General features: G+C 40.7%; 1 long non-coding RNA gene across 1 annotated transcript; it reads left to right on the top strand.

The window, feature by feature from the left end:
* Nucleotides 1-13,046: 13,046 nt before the first annotated feature.
* Nucleotides 13,047-15,921, top strand: LOC143497150 (uncharacterized). Its single transcript, XR_013125700.1, has 3 exons — nucleotides 13,047-13,269; nucleotides 14,447-14,506; nucleotides 15,738-15,921. It is a non-coding gene; the product is annotated as an uncharacterized LOC143497150 (long non-coding RNA).

The raw sequence follows: 15,921 nt of genomic DNA, 5'->3' as shown, positions 1-15,921 counted from the left end.
GTCAACTCTAGCTTTCTTATTCACAGCTTCAGGAATATGGTGGGACCATTTAAGGTGGAATTTTAGACAATAAATTGGTGATTTTAGTCCAAATGTGCTGTGTTGTTGTGTGGCAGCTGTAATTTAGTGATGAGAAGATGATACCTCAAGGAGTGTATCCACACACTACACAAACTGTGTTGACACTGTATTGACACTGTGTTGGTCATTGTTGTGTGCCAGGCTGTAATTTAGTGATGGGAAGATGATACTTTTTAGTTCAACTTGTGACTTTGATGAGGAAGAATTGCACATTACAAATCTGCATGAGAAAGAAATGTGAGTTACCAGATACGTACAGAGCTGCAAATGATGAATTAATTTTTCAATGAATGTATTACTCATTACAATATAAAATAATGTTCTAAGCCCATAACAAGTTGGTGCAGTGCATGAAGTAAGGTCTGGTAATCCATAACATTATTATCAAATCACTTTAAGTCAAAGGTAGTTTGTGTAAATTTAAAAACAGATCACCTTACTAATAATTCTTTTTTATTCCCATTTTCTTGTGTCTCTCCTCCAACACAGTTCTAAGCAGGTCATAGAGGCACTGGGTGATCTTGACTATCTGGAGGAGACTCTGTCTGTAGAAGAACAACTTGATGCATCAAAGAGGGAGATTGACCATCTGGAGGAAGAAAACCTCAAGAGTGAGCGGTTTCATCTACAACGCTTCCAGTGTGAGCCTAAACTGATCATGTTTTACACTGGATTTAAAGATGATGACACACTAAAAGCTGTGTAAAAGCAACCTGTACACAGGCTCCATCTCAGATAAAGAAATTACCAAAGAGTCTGGCATTCAGAACCTACTTGAACCAGGAGATGAAGTAATTGTAGATAAAGGGTTTCTTATCAAAGACCTCCTCAGTAACATTTGTGTGAAACTTGTAATTCCTACATTCTTGGGGCCATGTGGGCAGTTTAGTAAAGAAGAAATTACATACATGCAATAAATTGCTCACTTGAGGATCCATGTTGAGCAATCAGATGCATTAAAGAATACCAGATATTTGACGGAGTTCTGCCCCTTTCCCTGTGTGGTTCAGTTAACCAGCTGTGTTTGTGCTCTACTTACCAATTTTCAGGGACCTCTTTTTTAATTTTGAGGTAACATATTCAAAGTGTATTATCAAATGTTAACATGCATAGTACAAACATTAAGTATATTTTACAAATTCAGTATTATTTTTATTAGCCATACTGGACTTTGAATTGCTGGAAAATTATTGTTCCACTGAGTAACAAACATTCAAACATTTATTCAGCTCAACTTTTATTGATGTGCATTTTTTTGTTAATAATGAAATTAATGTAACACATTTTTGCTCATTGTGAACCAATAAAAACAATATACTCCTTTTCTAAAAATGATTCTCAGTTCATTTTTTATGGTTCTGACATTTTTATGGTCATGACATTCTCTCACTTTTTAAAATCAATTCTTAAAACTGTCATATTACAGAAACATTTACCTATTAACAGTAGTTTTCTTAAGGAACAATGCCAAATTTATGTGTGCTTCCTTTATTTATAGTCTCCTCATCTGCACAGGCCAGGCAGAAAATATTCAAAGAAGAACATATCCAGTTTAGTTTTCATAGACTCCGATATCTTGCCATCAAAGTGGATCTGCTCCAGGTGATTGTCTTTGGTACAGTGAACAAAAATATCACACCACTTAATTCCAGTGATGCCCATCTGCCCCATTACCTGGTAATAGTAGTCATGGTTGCATTTAAGAGCAAAAGTGCCATCTGGGCCTGCAGACAGATAACTGCACTCAACAAAAGTGTCCACATTTGGACACTTTATCTCCAGAAGCCCCTGAAGAAGCCCAGAATTGTCAACCACCTTACGATCAGGTGAGGCACCTAAATGGGGGGGCATGAGGATTTATGATGAAGCCACAAGGTTATGTGTGATTACCTGTTACTTGTTCATACTCTGAAGATGCAATGGGTTCCACCTCTAGGCCCCTTTTCATTGCCAGGGTCTGCACAGGCCTTTTCTGTCTTTGCATATTTGTCACTAAGCAGTCAAAGTCTGCAATTCTAGAAACAATCCTTTTGAAAACACATGAGGTCAGACGCTGGGAGCGGATACTGTGCCAGGTCTTGTTTGTGCTCTGGTCCCTTGTTTCCATCTCCAGTAATTGTGCATCAGAGAGGTTGACGGTCATGCCACAGTAGTAGTTACTCTCATTTTCATTTAAAGCAGTGGTGTAATTACATGGCTGTGGTGGCAGAGGAAACAGTGGGTGAGGGTCAGTGATTGTAGTGGTGGGCAGCTTGTGGGATTGGTAAGTAGTAACAAAGGAATGATGTCCAGACTTATTTAAATCAAATGAATCTGAAAGCCAGACAATGTGTTAAGAACCTGGGCGTCACCTTTGATAATGAGCTCAGCTTCAAATCACACATCATGACTACATGCAAGACAGCTTACTTTCATCTTCTACTTAAAGTACAGTTAAAGGTATATTTAAAGTGTAAAAAATTGAAACTAAATTGAAATTATTGTATACTTAAAACATATAAGTAGTAAACTATAATTATTATGTTAAGTTCAAAAGTAAGCTTATTTGTATACTGTTAGTTTACTAGTTATATACTTATATCCCACTTTTAAGTGTATGAAAGTACACTTTTAAGAATACTCTTAGTAAACTAGCAGTATACAAATAAGCTTATTTTAGTATATTAACAGTACAAAATAAAACCTAAATGTAAACTAGTTGTGTACTCAAAGTTTACTATTCTTACACTTAAAGTATACTTAAAAGTGTACTTTCATAAACTAAAAACTAGACTAGAAGTATATAACTAGTAAACTAACAGTATACCTGTAAGTTTACTTTTAGTATAGTTGTAGTACAAAATAAAACTTGGATATAAACTAGTTGTGCACTCAAAGTTTACTACTCTCTCACCTAAAGTCTACTTAAAAGTATACTTTTATAAACTAAAAAGTGAGCCAATTTAGTCCCAAGAAGTATTGAATTAGTAAACTTACCAGTATACCATTAGTACATTGATATTAGTATACTTACTACATAAAGTATACTTGGGAAATATACTTAAGTTTACTTTAAAAAATTACCTTTAAGTATACTTTTTTTTGGTAAGGGAGGAGATGCCCAAGTACAGGCAACACATAGCGTGCGCTACACATGAAGGCAACGCGCTGGACAAACGCTACACAAGCATCAAGAATGCCTATCACGCTGTTGCGCGCGCCACTCTCGGGCTCTCTGATCACAGCCTCGTTCACCTCATTCCCACGTACCAGCAGAAACTCAAAACCAACAAGCCGGCCGTTACAACAGTGAAGAGGTGGACCAGTGGAGACACAGAGAAGCTGCAGGGCTGCTTCACATCCACAAACTGGGCTGTGTTTGAGGAGGCGACAGACGGACTGGACGAATACACAGACGCTGTGACGTCATACATGAGCTTCTGTGAAGACAGCTGTATTTCAACCAGAACACGTCTTAAACACAGTAACAGCAAACCCTGGTTTTCTATAGAACTGAATCAGCTTAGGCGAGAGAAGGAGGGCGAGAAAAAAGCCAAGTACAAACTGGAGAAAGAGGTAAAGCAGCGAAAAGAAAGTTCTCAGAGCAGATGAATAACCACATCACAGCTAACGACCCATCGTCAGCTTGGAACAGTCTTCAGCTTTTCACTGGCTACAAGGTGAGAAAAACCTCCTGAACGACCGACAGTTCACCAACGACCTGAACGAGTTCTTCTGCAGATTTCAAACAATAGACAATCAGCAGACTCTCTCACCCCATCATCAACCCCCCTCCTCCCCCACGCTGGCTCTCACACCTCCACCCCCAGCTTGTCTCACCATCAGCCTGCAGGACGTCCACAGGCTCTTCATCAGACAGAAGGTGAGGAAAACCCCGGGACCTGATTCAGTCTCTCCATCCATCCTAAAACACTGCTGTGAGCAACTAGCACCAGTCTTCACCAGCATCTTCAACAGATCACTGGAGCTCCGTTGTGATCCAGCCTGCTTCAAGACCTCCACCATCATCCCAGTCCCCAAGAAACCCACCATCACTGGACTTAATGATTACAGACCTGTCGCCCTGACATCTGTAGTCATGAAGGTCTTTGAACGCCTGGTCTTAGCCCACCTAAAGACCATCACAGACCCCCTGCTGGACCCCCCAGTTTGCATACAGAGCAACCAGATCTGTTGATGACGTGGTCGACCTAACTCTCCACTTCATCCTTCAGCACCTGGACAGCCCTGAAGTTTGCGGATGATTCCACCCTGGTGGGCCTCATAGCCAACAGTGATGAGTCTGCTTACAGAAAGGAGGTTGATCAGCTGGTGTCCTGGTGCAGCGACAACCACCTGCTGCTAAACACAGACAAGACTGTAGAGATGGTGGTGGATTTCTGACGCAACCCACCCCCTGTATCTCCCTCTACATCAATGGCTCTGCAGTCTCCACTGTAGAGTCACTCAGGTTCCTGGGCACCACCATATCCAGGGACCTGAAGTGGGAGAGGAACACCGTCAACATCACCAAGAAAGCTCAGCAGAGAATGTTCTTCTTGAGACAGCTCAGGAAATTTGACCTGCCGCAGACCCTGATGATCCAGTTCTATACAGCGATCATCGAGTCCATCCTCACCTCATCCATAACCACCTGGTTTGGTTCCTCTACCTCAAAAGAAAGAGCCAGACTCCAGCGCATCATCAGATCAGCAGAGAAGATCATTGGATGTAACCTGCCAACGCTTCAGGAGATCCACACCAGCAGGGTGAGGAAACGCGCTCACAAAATGACACCTGACCCCTCCCATCCTGGACATCACCTCTTCCAGACTCTCCCCTCTGGTAGAAGAATAAGGACCATCAAAACCAGTACAACACGACATACTAACAGCTTCTTTCCCAGAGCTGTAGCTCTCCTTAACCACAGTGGACTCCTCTGAGTCTTTAAACCACTGAACTGAACCAACTGGACTTAACTGCACTGAACAGGACATGTCGCTCACTTGCACTACGCTATTTTGCACAGCTGTACAATGTTAACATCATCCGCAACATCTACAACATTATTAAACATAAACCTACCTCAGGAACATCTGGATACATATTCATACTCACATATTCATACTCACATGTGTACAGTACAGTCTACACGTTGCCGTGTCCGTTAAGTGTTCTCCGTGCGCTATATGCGCTATCTGTGTAGGATAATAAAAGTGACGTCTATCGCAGCCAAGGATCCCGTGTGTCGTCCTTCGCCGCTCCGCCGTGCGTCACAGTAGGTAAAGTGTTTAGGAATGTGGACGCTATTAATATCTAGAGGACAAAAGACATTGCAAATTCATTGTGAGATGAAGATGAAACATAATCATGACAAAGAAGCGATTGGGCTCTGCACAATACTAAAGACATTCATACTAAAGACATTCATATTAAAGACAATCATATTAAAGACAATTATGAGACAGTGCTAGGCTTCATTCCTTCACTAAAATGAAAACACTTGTCTGTGTTGTGATACGTGTCTCTCTCCGTTTGGTTCAGTGCCACTGTACATAGGCTATTGCTTCAATAACCTTCAATAACCTTCAATAACTTCAATAACAACCTGCGGCCCCTCGCCCGGGTCCAACATACGGCTGACGCCTCGATTCCGGTCAAGATGGCCCTGGTAAATGCTAGATCTCTAGCCAACAAAACATTTATCCTGAAGGATTTCTTCATCTCCCACGGTTTGGACTTCATGTGTATTACTGAGACATGGATGACTGTCGGTGAGTCCTGCGCTTTTTCGGATCTTCTGCCACTCGACTGCACTTATTTGAACTCGCCGAGGACGTCAGGACGTGGTGGAGGCACCGCGACTGTTTATAAGGAACGATTTAAGTGTAAACAGGTCAAACTGTCGACTTCTTATTCCAGCTTTGAGATAAGCTTATTCGAACTTTGTTCCACCCTCCCGGTTCTGTGTGCTGTCGTATACAGACCACCGAGGTACAACAAAAAATTTATCGGTGACTTTGCTGATTTCCTGGCAGGAATAATGCCGAACTATGATCGGGTTTTAATTGTTGGTGATTTTAACATTCATGTTTGTTGTCCACTGAAACCGTTGGCCAGAGATTTTTTACATCTCATTGACTCTTTTAGCTTTGTTCAATCAGAATCTGCCCCAACACAGAAACAGGGGCACACTCTTGATCTTGTTTTAACACATGGTTTAACTCTCTCTAACTTAGAGGTCTACGATGCTACTTTCTCTGATCATATGCCCATTGTTTTTGACATGCCGTTAATCTGTCATTTGGAAAAACCTCGTATTCCTACGCGGCGCTGTCGTGTTTTTAACGCATCCACTGCCGCTCAGTTCTCCGCGGCTTTTACCGATGCGATCAGCCCTCCTGAGGCCTTTAGCACTAACTTAGATGTGGAGGTGCTCATCTCACGGTTCACGTCTACCTGTCAGACGGTCTTAGATATTGTGGCTCCGCTAAAAATGAGACTCTCGAAACCTCAACCTGAGCCCTGGATGAATGACGACACGCGCGCCGCTAGGCGCGAGTGCAGGAGAGCTGAGCGAAAATGGAAGAAGGACAAATTGCAGGTGTCTTTCCAATTGCTTTGCGATAGTTGGCGTTCTTATCAGAAAACTGTAAAAACTGCTAAAACCAAACACTTTTCAGATATTATTGATTCAAACCCGAATAATCCCAGTGTTCTTTTTAAAATGGTAAATTCAGCGTTAAATGGACCACAATCTGCTCGCCTGGAGGGCTCGATTGAAGTATGTGAGACCTTTAAGAGCTTTTTTATTAATAAGGTTGCTGATATCAGGGCCCACATTAGTTCTTCTTATTATGACTCTGATATCTCTGTTACATGCTCTGCCGTCTTTGACCGGTTTGAGCCTGTTAGTTTGTCTTTTTAAAAAGATATCATTGACCATATGAAGCCTGCTGGGTCCCCTGATGACCCCATTCCACCTCGCCTTCTTAAAGAGGTCCTGCCCACTCTAGCACCATTTGTGCTGAACATCATTAATGGATGCTTAGTTAGTGGTACAGTGCCTGCCTGCTTTAAGAGCGCAGTAGTGACCCCTCTTATCAAAAAACCTGGATTAGACTTATTAAATCCTTGTAATTTTAGGCCAATCTCAAAACTTCCTTTTATTTCTAAAGTCTTAGAGAAAATTGTCTACTCCCAGTTGAATTCATTTTTACTTAAATACAACACTATGGAGGTGTTCCAGTCTGGGTTTAAATCCCACCATAGTACCGAGTCCACTCTGCAGAGGGTTTTTAATGATGTTCTTTTATCCACTGATTCCGGTCACTGTGTTGCTCTGGTGCTGTTGGACCTAACAGCAGCCTTTGATACAGTGGACCATCAGATCCTCGTGTCTCGCTTGGAAAATTGGGTGGGTATTAAGGGTGTTGTGTTAGATTGGTTTAGATCATATTTATCAGAGAGAAGTTTTTGTGTCCGCATCGGAGCTGCTGAGTCTGGAGTAGCACCGCTTACATGTGGAGTGCCCCAGGGCTCGATACTTGGTCCTCTCCTCTTCTCTCTTTATCTATTGCCATTGGGATCAATTTTTAGAAGACACGATATCGCCTTCCACTTTTATGCTGATGACTGCCAAATATATGTGTCTCTGAAGCAGGAAAATGCATATTCTGCAAACCATCTTTTAAAGTGTATTGAGGATATCAGGGTATGGCTGTCCGCAAATTTTTTGCACCTAAATGATGATAAGACTGAGGTCGTGTTGTTTGGGCCTAGTAACACCTCCAAAATTAACGTTGATCTGGGTCCTTTAAGTCAACATCTCACACTGACGGCAACTGACCTGGGTGTAAAATTGGACACTGATCTTAAACTTGATGCACATATTAAATCAGTTGTCAAGTCGAGCTTTTATCATTTAAGACAATTGGCCAAAGTGAAGCCATTTCTTTCTGTGCATCACTTTGAGATTTTAATCCATGCATTTATTACAGCTCGTTTAGACTACTGCAATGCACTTTATGTGGGAGTGGACAAGACATTACTTACCCGATTACAGTTGGTCCAAAATGCTGCTGCTCGTCTTTTAGTTGGCGTTAAAAAACGGGACCATATTACGCCGATTTTAGCCTCACTTCACTGGCTCCCAGTTCATTTTAGGATCGATTTTAAAATTCTGCTATTTTGTTTTAAATGTCTTCACGGCCTCGCCCCTCCTTATTTGTCTGACCTGCTCCACCCATACATCCCCTCACGCTCACTCAGATCTGCCGCTCTGTCATTATTGGCTGTCCCAAAAACAAAGAGGAAGCTGAGAGGTGATCGTGCCTTTTCAGTCGCCGCCCCAAAACTGTGGAACGATCTTCCCCTGTACATCAGGCAGGCCGAATCACTCTCTGCTTTTAAATCCTCTCTTAAAACACATTTATTCTCTTTGGCTTTTAACTCAGTCTGAGATGTTGGCTCTTATTTTGTTCTTATTTTGTTTTATTGTTTTAATGACTGTTCTTTGTGTGTGTGTGTCTTTGTGCTGTATGTGTATACACATGATTTGTTTTGTTTCTTGTTTTTAAATCTTGTTTTTAGTTGTGTACAGCACTTTGGCCAATAGCTTTGATTTAAAGTGCTTTATAAATAAATGAAGTTGAAGTTGAATAATTATTCTATAAGCAGCACCAACATATCACAGAAAATTTAATATTTAATGGGGAAAAGGTTCTTTTCATGGTTCATAATGTGATTTTCACTGCTGTGAATTTGCTAGGGTACTATTCATAATGTTTAAGGTTGAACAAAATTATTAAGGGTCATTAAAAAATACCATTTTCATGGTAGTTTAAAATGGTTTTACAGATAACTGTATATAGCTTATAGAATGATTAATGTGAAAAATAGTGACACCATAACTTTAGCATTTATCTTAACAGCTATATAACAAATGGTTTACAATTCAGGGGAGTTAGAAAATAAAACTATAACGTGCTGAGAGTGCAGCGTATAATGCTGCCAAAACATTGTAAACAAACAGGACATATTCCGCAAATATCATACTATTTTCAAACAAATGCAGAGCAACTTTCTAATACTTCACACTACACGTACAAATATGTACCTACAATACGTGCAACTGTCCTTAGTGGATCAGGAGTGCCTTCTGAAGAGATTTTCTCAAAAATACACACCAACTGGTACAAATACACCGCTCCTGCACAGTAGGTGGTGCTGTTGGTATCTTACAAGAGCAAAGACGCAGAGAAATACAAGAATTACACTGATGCACAGCTGGAACGGGCGTCTGAAGATTTGCTATCAAAACTGCAAAGGCAGCAAGGATTTTTTACAAAGCTGCAGTCATGAGCTCATTTAATCCAGTGCAATCCACAACGTTAGTTATTTACTCGCAGCTCCCTTTGAAGTTTGTTTCTTATTCATAAAGTGTGTGTTCATGATGCGTGTTTGCTCCGTACTTTGTTTAACAGAGATGGATGAACCGAATGAACATGGGATCATAAATTTAAGAGTTTATTGTTTCCCATACTGATTTTGTTTATGTATGTTATATAACAATATTAAAATAATGAAAGCATTCTTTTTGTAAAATGTTTTCTATTCCAAGTCATTCCAGTTGTATACAGTTTGTACATAATTGATTTTGTTCTACATTTCTACTATATGGAAAACCTATCTTAGAAAGACTCACAGGCAGTTTCACAGACATAGTGATGGCCTTATTCACAGCGGGCCAGATAAACCTGTTTTTCTTCTGATTTTGGTTGATTTGTGTACTATGCATTAAAGTTCCAGTGATTTTGGTGTCAAATGTTTAATTTTTTTAATGGTATAATATGATAAAATATCAGCTTCCTTACAAAAAGAAAAGAGGGTTGTTGCCATTGTATATATATATACACTATATTGCCAAAAGTATTTGCTCACCTGCCTTGACTCACACAAGAGTTTGAGTGACATCCCATTCCTAAGCCATAGGGTTCAATATGACGTAGGTCCACGCTTTGCAGCTAGAACAGCTTCAACTCTTTGGGAAGGCTGTCCACAAGGTTTAGGAGTGTGTTTATGAGGATTTTTGACCATTCTTCCAGAATATATATACACTATATTGCCAAAAGTATTCGCTCACCTGCCTTGACTCACACAAGAAAATTTAAGTGACATCCCATTCCACATCACTAGGGCACGGCATCTTCAGATCAGGAAGGATGCAGGACGTCTTCCACAACACAGGGACGCGATCTGGAGACTCATGCTCATGTTGAAGACATACTGCAGGACTTCACACAGCTGGGTGGCTTTAAGCACCCTGGGGGGGGACGCCATCGGGCCCTGCAGCCTTATTTGTGTGGAGTCTATTGAGGTGTCTCCTGACCTGGTCAGCAGTGAGGGTCACTGTGGGGGTGGTTTGTGGTGGAGAGGTGGAGGTGTGAGCTGGACTATCATGAGGGGGGGGGGGGGGTGTGTGAGTGGAGGGGGCTGCAGGGAACAGACAGCAGTGGAGTCAGGATGAGGGAGGGCAGAGCCTGTAGTGTCAAACCTGTTAAAGAACTGGTTTAGTTCATTGGCCCTGTCTTCACTGTCCTCTTCTACTCTGTTGTCGTTGGACCTGAAACTGGTGATGGTCCTCGTTCCACTCCAAACCTCCCTGATGTTGTTCTGCTGGAGTTCACACTCCAGATTTCTCCTGTAATTGTCTTGTGATTGTGGTCTTCATCTTCCCCTGGATCGTTCTCACCTCCTCTTTGACTCCAGCTCTGAATGCCCTCTTCTTGCTGTTAAGGAGGGACTTAATGTCCTTTGTTATGTTGTTTGGGTAACACTTTACAGTCCTGTTTGGGACAATGGAGTCCACCCAGAAGTTAATGTAGTCCGTTATGCACTCACTAAGCCCGTCAATGTCCTCTCCGTGTGGCTCACAGAGTGCCGGCCAGTCTGTAGTCTTGAAGCAGTCCTGCAGTAGTCACACAGATGAACATCAATGTTGGCCATTTTTAATCACACACACACAGACACACTTTTACCTACCAGTTAAACTTAAAACAGCTTTTTGGTCAACTCTTGTCGGTCAACCATGTTGTTTCTGCTGCTTAAAACAGCATTAGAACTTGAATATGTGCCTAAATTCTGCACCTGATGACCGGCACAATAACAAGGGCTGTTTTACAAACGCATCTTAGCAGAAAGATGTTTCATAAAGCATCATTGAAGACACGTACATGTACATTTAACACCTCTCATGTATCTTAGCAGAAAGATGTTTCATAAAGCATCATTGAAGACACGTACATGTATATTACATTGAAGACACATACATGTACACCCAGCGCACCACGGACTGTGCTAACGGGCCACCCAATGGAGGATGGGTTCCCTTTTGAGTCTTGGTCCTCCCGAGGTTTCTTCCTATTCCCCACCATCATAGGAAGTTTTTCCTTGCCACTGTCGCCTTTGGCTTGCTCATTAGGGATTTGGACCCATACGATTGTTAACCTTGTAAATCCTGTAAAGATTGTAAAGCTGCTTTATGACAACATGTGTTGTGAAAAGCGCTATACAAATAAATTTGATTTGATATATTTACCACCTCTCATGTTATTCTTGCAAATGTGTAATGGAAAGGACGCTAGATAGTAATTCACAGCACATTTGGACTAAACTCACCAATTTATTGTCTAAAATTCCACCTTAAATGGTCCCACCATATTCCTGAAGCTGTGAATAAGAAAGCTAGAGTTGACTTCACCTCACCATTATCACATTAAATTCAAACTATAAGCAGGCATGTTTCGACATCAAGAGTTCTGGATGTATTTATCTCCATGTTAACTCCATAACTCTCCCTATTAATTACAACTAACACAGTTGTTGTGTTTCCACTGTATTTAACAGCCCTGTTTCAAACTATACAGCTTGCTGTAGTTTTATTTTCTGCAATAAAATAAAGCCAAACGCCGCATGTCTTCCTCTCAGACATTTCAATACTCCGGTGGTGTCTCTCTCTCTCCGTACTGTAAGGTGTCGACTCGAGGAGAGCGCTGAGTGGGCGGGGCCAGGCGGAGCCTACCTGCATGGTTGCTGAGCAACGTGACGGTGTAAACTAAAGACGAGAGGGGGCGGGTGCGCTGCTCCGTGCTGTGTGACTTTTTTAAGCGAGTAGCGACAAATCTAGAGACTTTTTGTGGTGTTACTGGAGACTTTTGTAGATTCGGAGATGAACACACATGGTCTTCAGTTACTGTCCTCAGCGAGCAGCGGGTGCTGCCGTGAGCCCCGCCCACAACACTCACAATGCAGTCTGACAGTCAGAGCAGACCCACACCGCTCCACGTCCACGCTGCAAATGAACTGCGCATGCCCAAAGCCGCCGCTGATTGACCCCGCCCCGTATTTACAGTGCCGGATGTAAATATAAATGCATCTTCAGTGTAATACAAAATAAATCACTGAATTTAACTCACACAGTCTCCGTCAGTCACTCTAACATATTTAGGGTATTTTAATAATTTTTTTCTCTCCCACAACGTTATTATTTTACAGCTTCAAAAACAGGTTTTATGCAAATTAGGCGATGACGCCATTTTGTGACTTTTAGGACAGCCAATAGCGTCTTTCCTTACTGAGGAGTTGGCAACTTTTACGTTTTCTTGTAAACTTAAAAAAACGTGTATTGTGTTATTTAAATAACATTTAAAGAACATTTTGATCTCTAAACGGTAGCAGTCTTAAGGGTGAATTTATTGGATTTCCATTTCCTGGTCGGAAAACGTAAGCGACACGTAGGAGATGTTGGATTAAATGCAGCTCCGCCCCCTGGACCGACCAAAAGAAACTATGGACGGTGGGAGGAGTTGGATCTAGATCTAGCTCCACCCCCTGGACTTTTGCTTCTGCAGCGACGATACTTGTTGGCAACGCTGCTTTTACAGACAGAGAAGAGACTTTGATGAATCCACGTACGCAGCAGTCGGTGTGTGCGGGAGAGTTAAAAAGATTGAGTATTACGAGTATTGCTTCAAATCAATATCAGCGTTGGTATCGATATTTGGATCGATCCGCCCACCTCTACCTACCATCACCATCGGACATTACAGACCACAGGTTTCCTTATTCTCAATATCAGCATCGGGCGTTTAGTGGAGTTGCGCTTATTGTCGTGTTGGTGTTTGGAAGTGTTGGACTACTGGTTGACCTGTAAGTACTTAACTTAGTAATACGTACCACTAACACCTTTTAACCACATCTTAACCACACTATTTAGTTCGTTCCGTTACCTCACGGTTGAATCTCGTGTCTTGACTAAGTTGGTGGAAAATTCAATGTGTTAAAGTGTTTTTATAATGGATGTTGTAGCGCTAACTAACCCAGCCAGATAACGTAGCTACTTATTTGATACTATACGAATATAATTATATTTGGTTCTTTTGTTTAGTAGCTCAGTGGTTCCTGTTACAAAGATAAAAGCTTATATGCTAGTTATGTTGTACGGTTTTATTACAATTGCTTTAATGTGCGATTTGATTTTATGCTGTTATAGTGGATGTATTGTAATGTTACATACATTTGATTTAGTTTGGTTATTCATTGGAGTGTTTTTACGTTTAGGTGAAATCATATAGATAGATATATATGTGTGTACTTTTCCTAAGCCCAATAACAACATTTGGGAGAAGCTTTGACGCCCCCTCAGGAACTCCTTTAGAAAATGTTTACTGTGTATTGTCTCCCCACCCCCACATTGAAATGTAATTTTTCGCCCTTTATTTCTGTTTATTTTCCCATTGTTAATCGGTCTTACCATTTATCTATGTTTCAGAGCAAACAAAGTAAATGACACTACTAACATGTATTATTTGAAGCTTGCATGTTAATGTTGTCACCCTGGGTGCATGTAGTCTTGGTAAAGGTCGTAGTGATCTGTGGGATCTGCATTTGAGTTTTCAATCCATCTGTCATTTTCTCCAGTTGTTTATACATTGTTATTTATTAGTGAAAGACAATATGAGATCAAATATACATTTTACTAAAACGTTATGTTGGTGTTTATAGGAAGATATGCTTTAGTGCAGGCATGTCCCAGCACAGTATAAAATGCCCTTGTACAAAAAAAGCTATTTTATATTTCACCAGAAGATGGCAGTAGATCTCGCCTATACTGTAGATCTCAAACACCTTTTACAGCATTAACAGATACGCTGTAAAAATGATATGGCATTTAATACGAAATGGCTCCGAGATCTATGTTGAGAAACAGTTTGAATAAAGTAGATGTGTTAGATGTACACCACGTGTGCATGTACATGTTTTTTTTTTTATTTTAATAAATGTGAAGTGTGGAATTTTAAAATTATTTTATTCTAATAATTTTCAGTCCAACAGAAATGTTGAAGAAGTTGTCTTAACAGTGATACATTTGAGATCTTCTGAAGAGGTGAGTTATATTTTAAACATGTGACTGATAAATTTCTCAGTATAATCCAGATAAATAAGCAACAGTTTAAAGCACACACACAGCCTACAGGTAGCCTGTAGGCCCAATTGTACCTTTTGGATTTGAATACATAATGCAGCCTTGTTTGTTTTGGGTGTCATTACACACACAGGCTGGATTATACCTCCTTTAACACAGTATTACCACAGTATCTCCCAATCTCATTACACACAGGCTGGGTTATACATCCTTTAACACAGTATTAACACAGTATCTCCCAATCTCATTATACACACACAGGCTGGGTTATACATCCTTTAACACAGTATTAACACAGTGTCTCCCAATCTCATTATACACACACAGGCTGGGTTATACATCCTTTAACACAGTATTAACACAGTATCTCCCAATCTCATTATACACACACAGGCTGGATTATACATCCTTTAACACAGTATTAACACAGTATCTCCCAATCTCATTACACACACAGGCTGGGTTATACATCATTTTACACAGTATTTTCACAGTATCTCCCAATCTCATTATACACACACAGGCTGGGTTATACATCATTTTACACAGTATTAGCACAGTATCTCCCAATCTCATTATACACACACAGGCTGGGTTATACATCCTTTAACACAGTATTAACACAGTATCTCCCAATCTCATTATACACACACAGGCTGGGTTATACATCCTTTAACACAGTATCTCCCAATCTCATTATACCCAGAACATATTCCACAAATATTCTATTTGCAAGCAAACATAACATGACTTTCAAATGAAAACCACGACTTACAAATACAAAATGTGATAGTTGTTCATTCATATGTGACTTTCAAGCAAATGCACAGCAACTTACTAATATATCACACTACACGTACAAATACGTACGTACAAAAAATGTCCTTTGTGGACACTTTTAGCAGGAGCGCTTTCTAAAGAGGCACATTAAGTAATCGTGTGCACAGGTGAATTTTCTGTGATGTGTTGGTGCTGCCCATAGATTAATTCTCTGATGCACAATAATTAAAAAGATCAAATCACACTGCTGGAACTCATAAGGAGCTTCAACAGACCAAAGCACTAGTCTAGCACTGTCTCCTGATGGTCTTTAGCATGAATGTCTTTAGCATTATGCAGAGCCCAAATGGTTCTTTGTCATGATTGTTTCATCTTCATCTCACAATGAATTTGCAATGTCTTTTTCCTCTAGGAATCAATGCTGTAAACCTTACCTACATAAACACATTTATCTGTGAGGAGTATGTCAGACTGCTTAGAGTGTGGAAAGAGTTTTACTAAACACAGTCATCTCAACGTACACCAGCGCATTCACACAGGAGAGAAGCCATATCACTGCTCAGAGTGTGGGAAGAGTTTTACTGCACAGAGGAGTC

This window comes from Brachyhypopomus gauderio, unplaced genomic scaffold (genome assembly GCF_052324685.1).
Source record: "Brachyhypopomus gauderio isolate BG-103 unplaced genomic scaffold, BGAUD_0.2 sc101, whole genome shotgun sequence".
NCBI classification, from domain to species: domain Eukaryota; kingdom Metazoa; phylum Chordata; class Actinopteri; order Gymnotiformes; family Hypopomidae; genus Brachyhypopomus; species Brachyhypopomus gauderio.
This window is presented reverse-complemented; position numbering and strand designations above follow the sequence as displayed.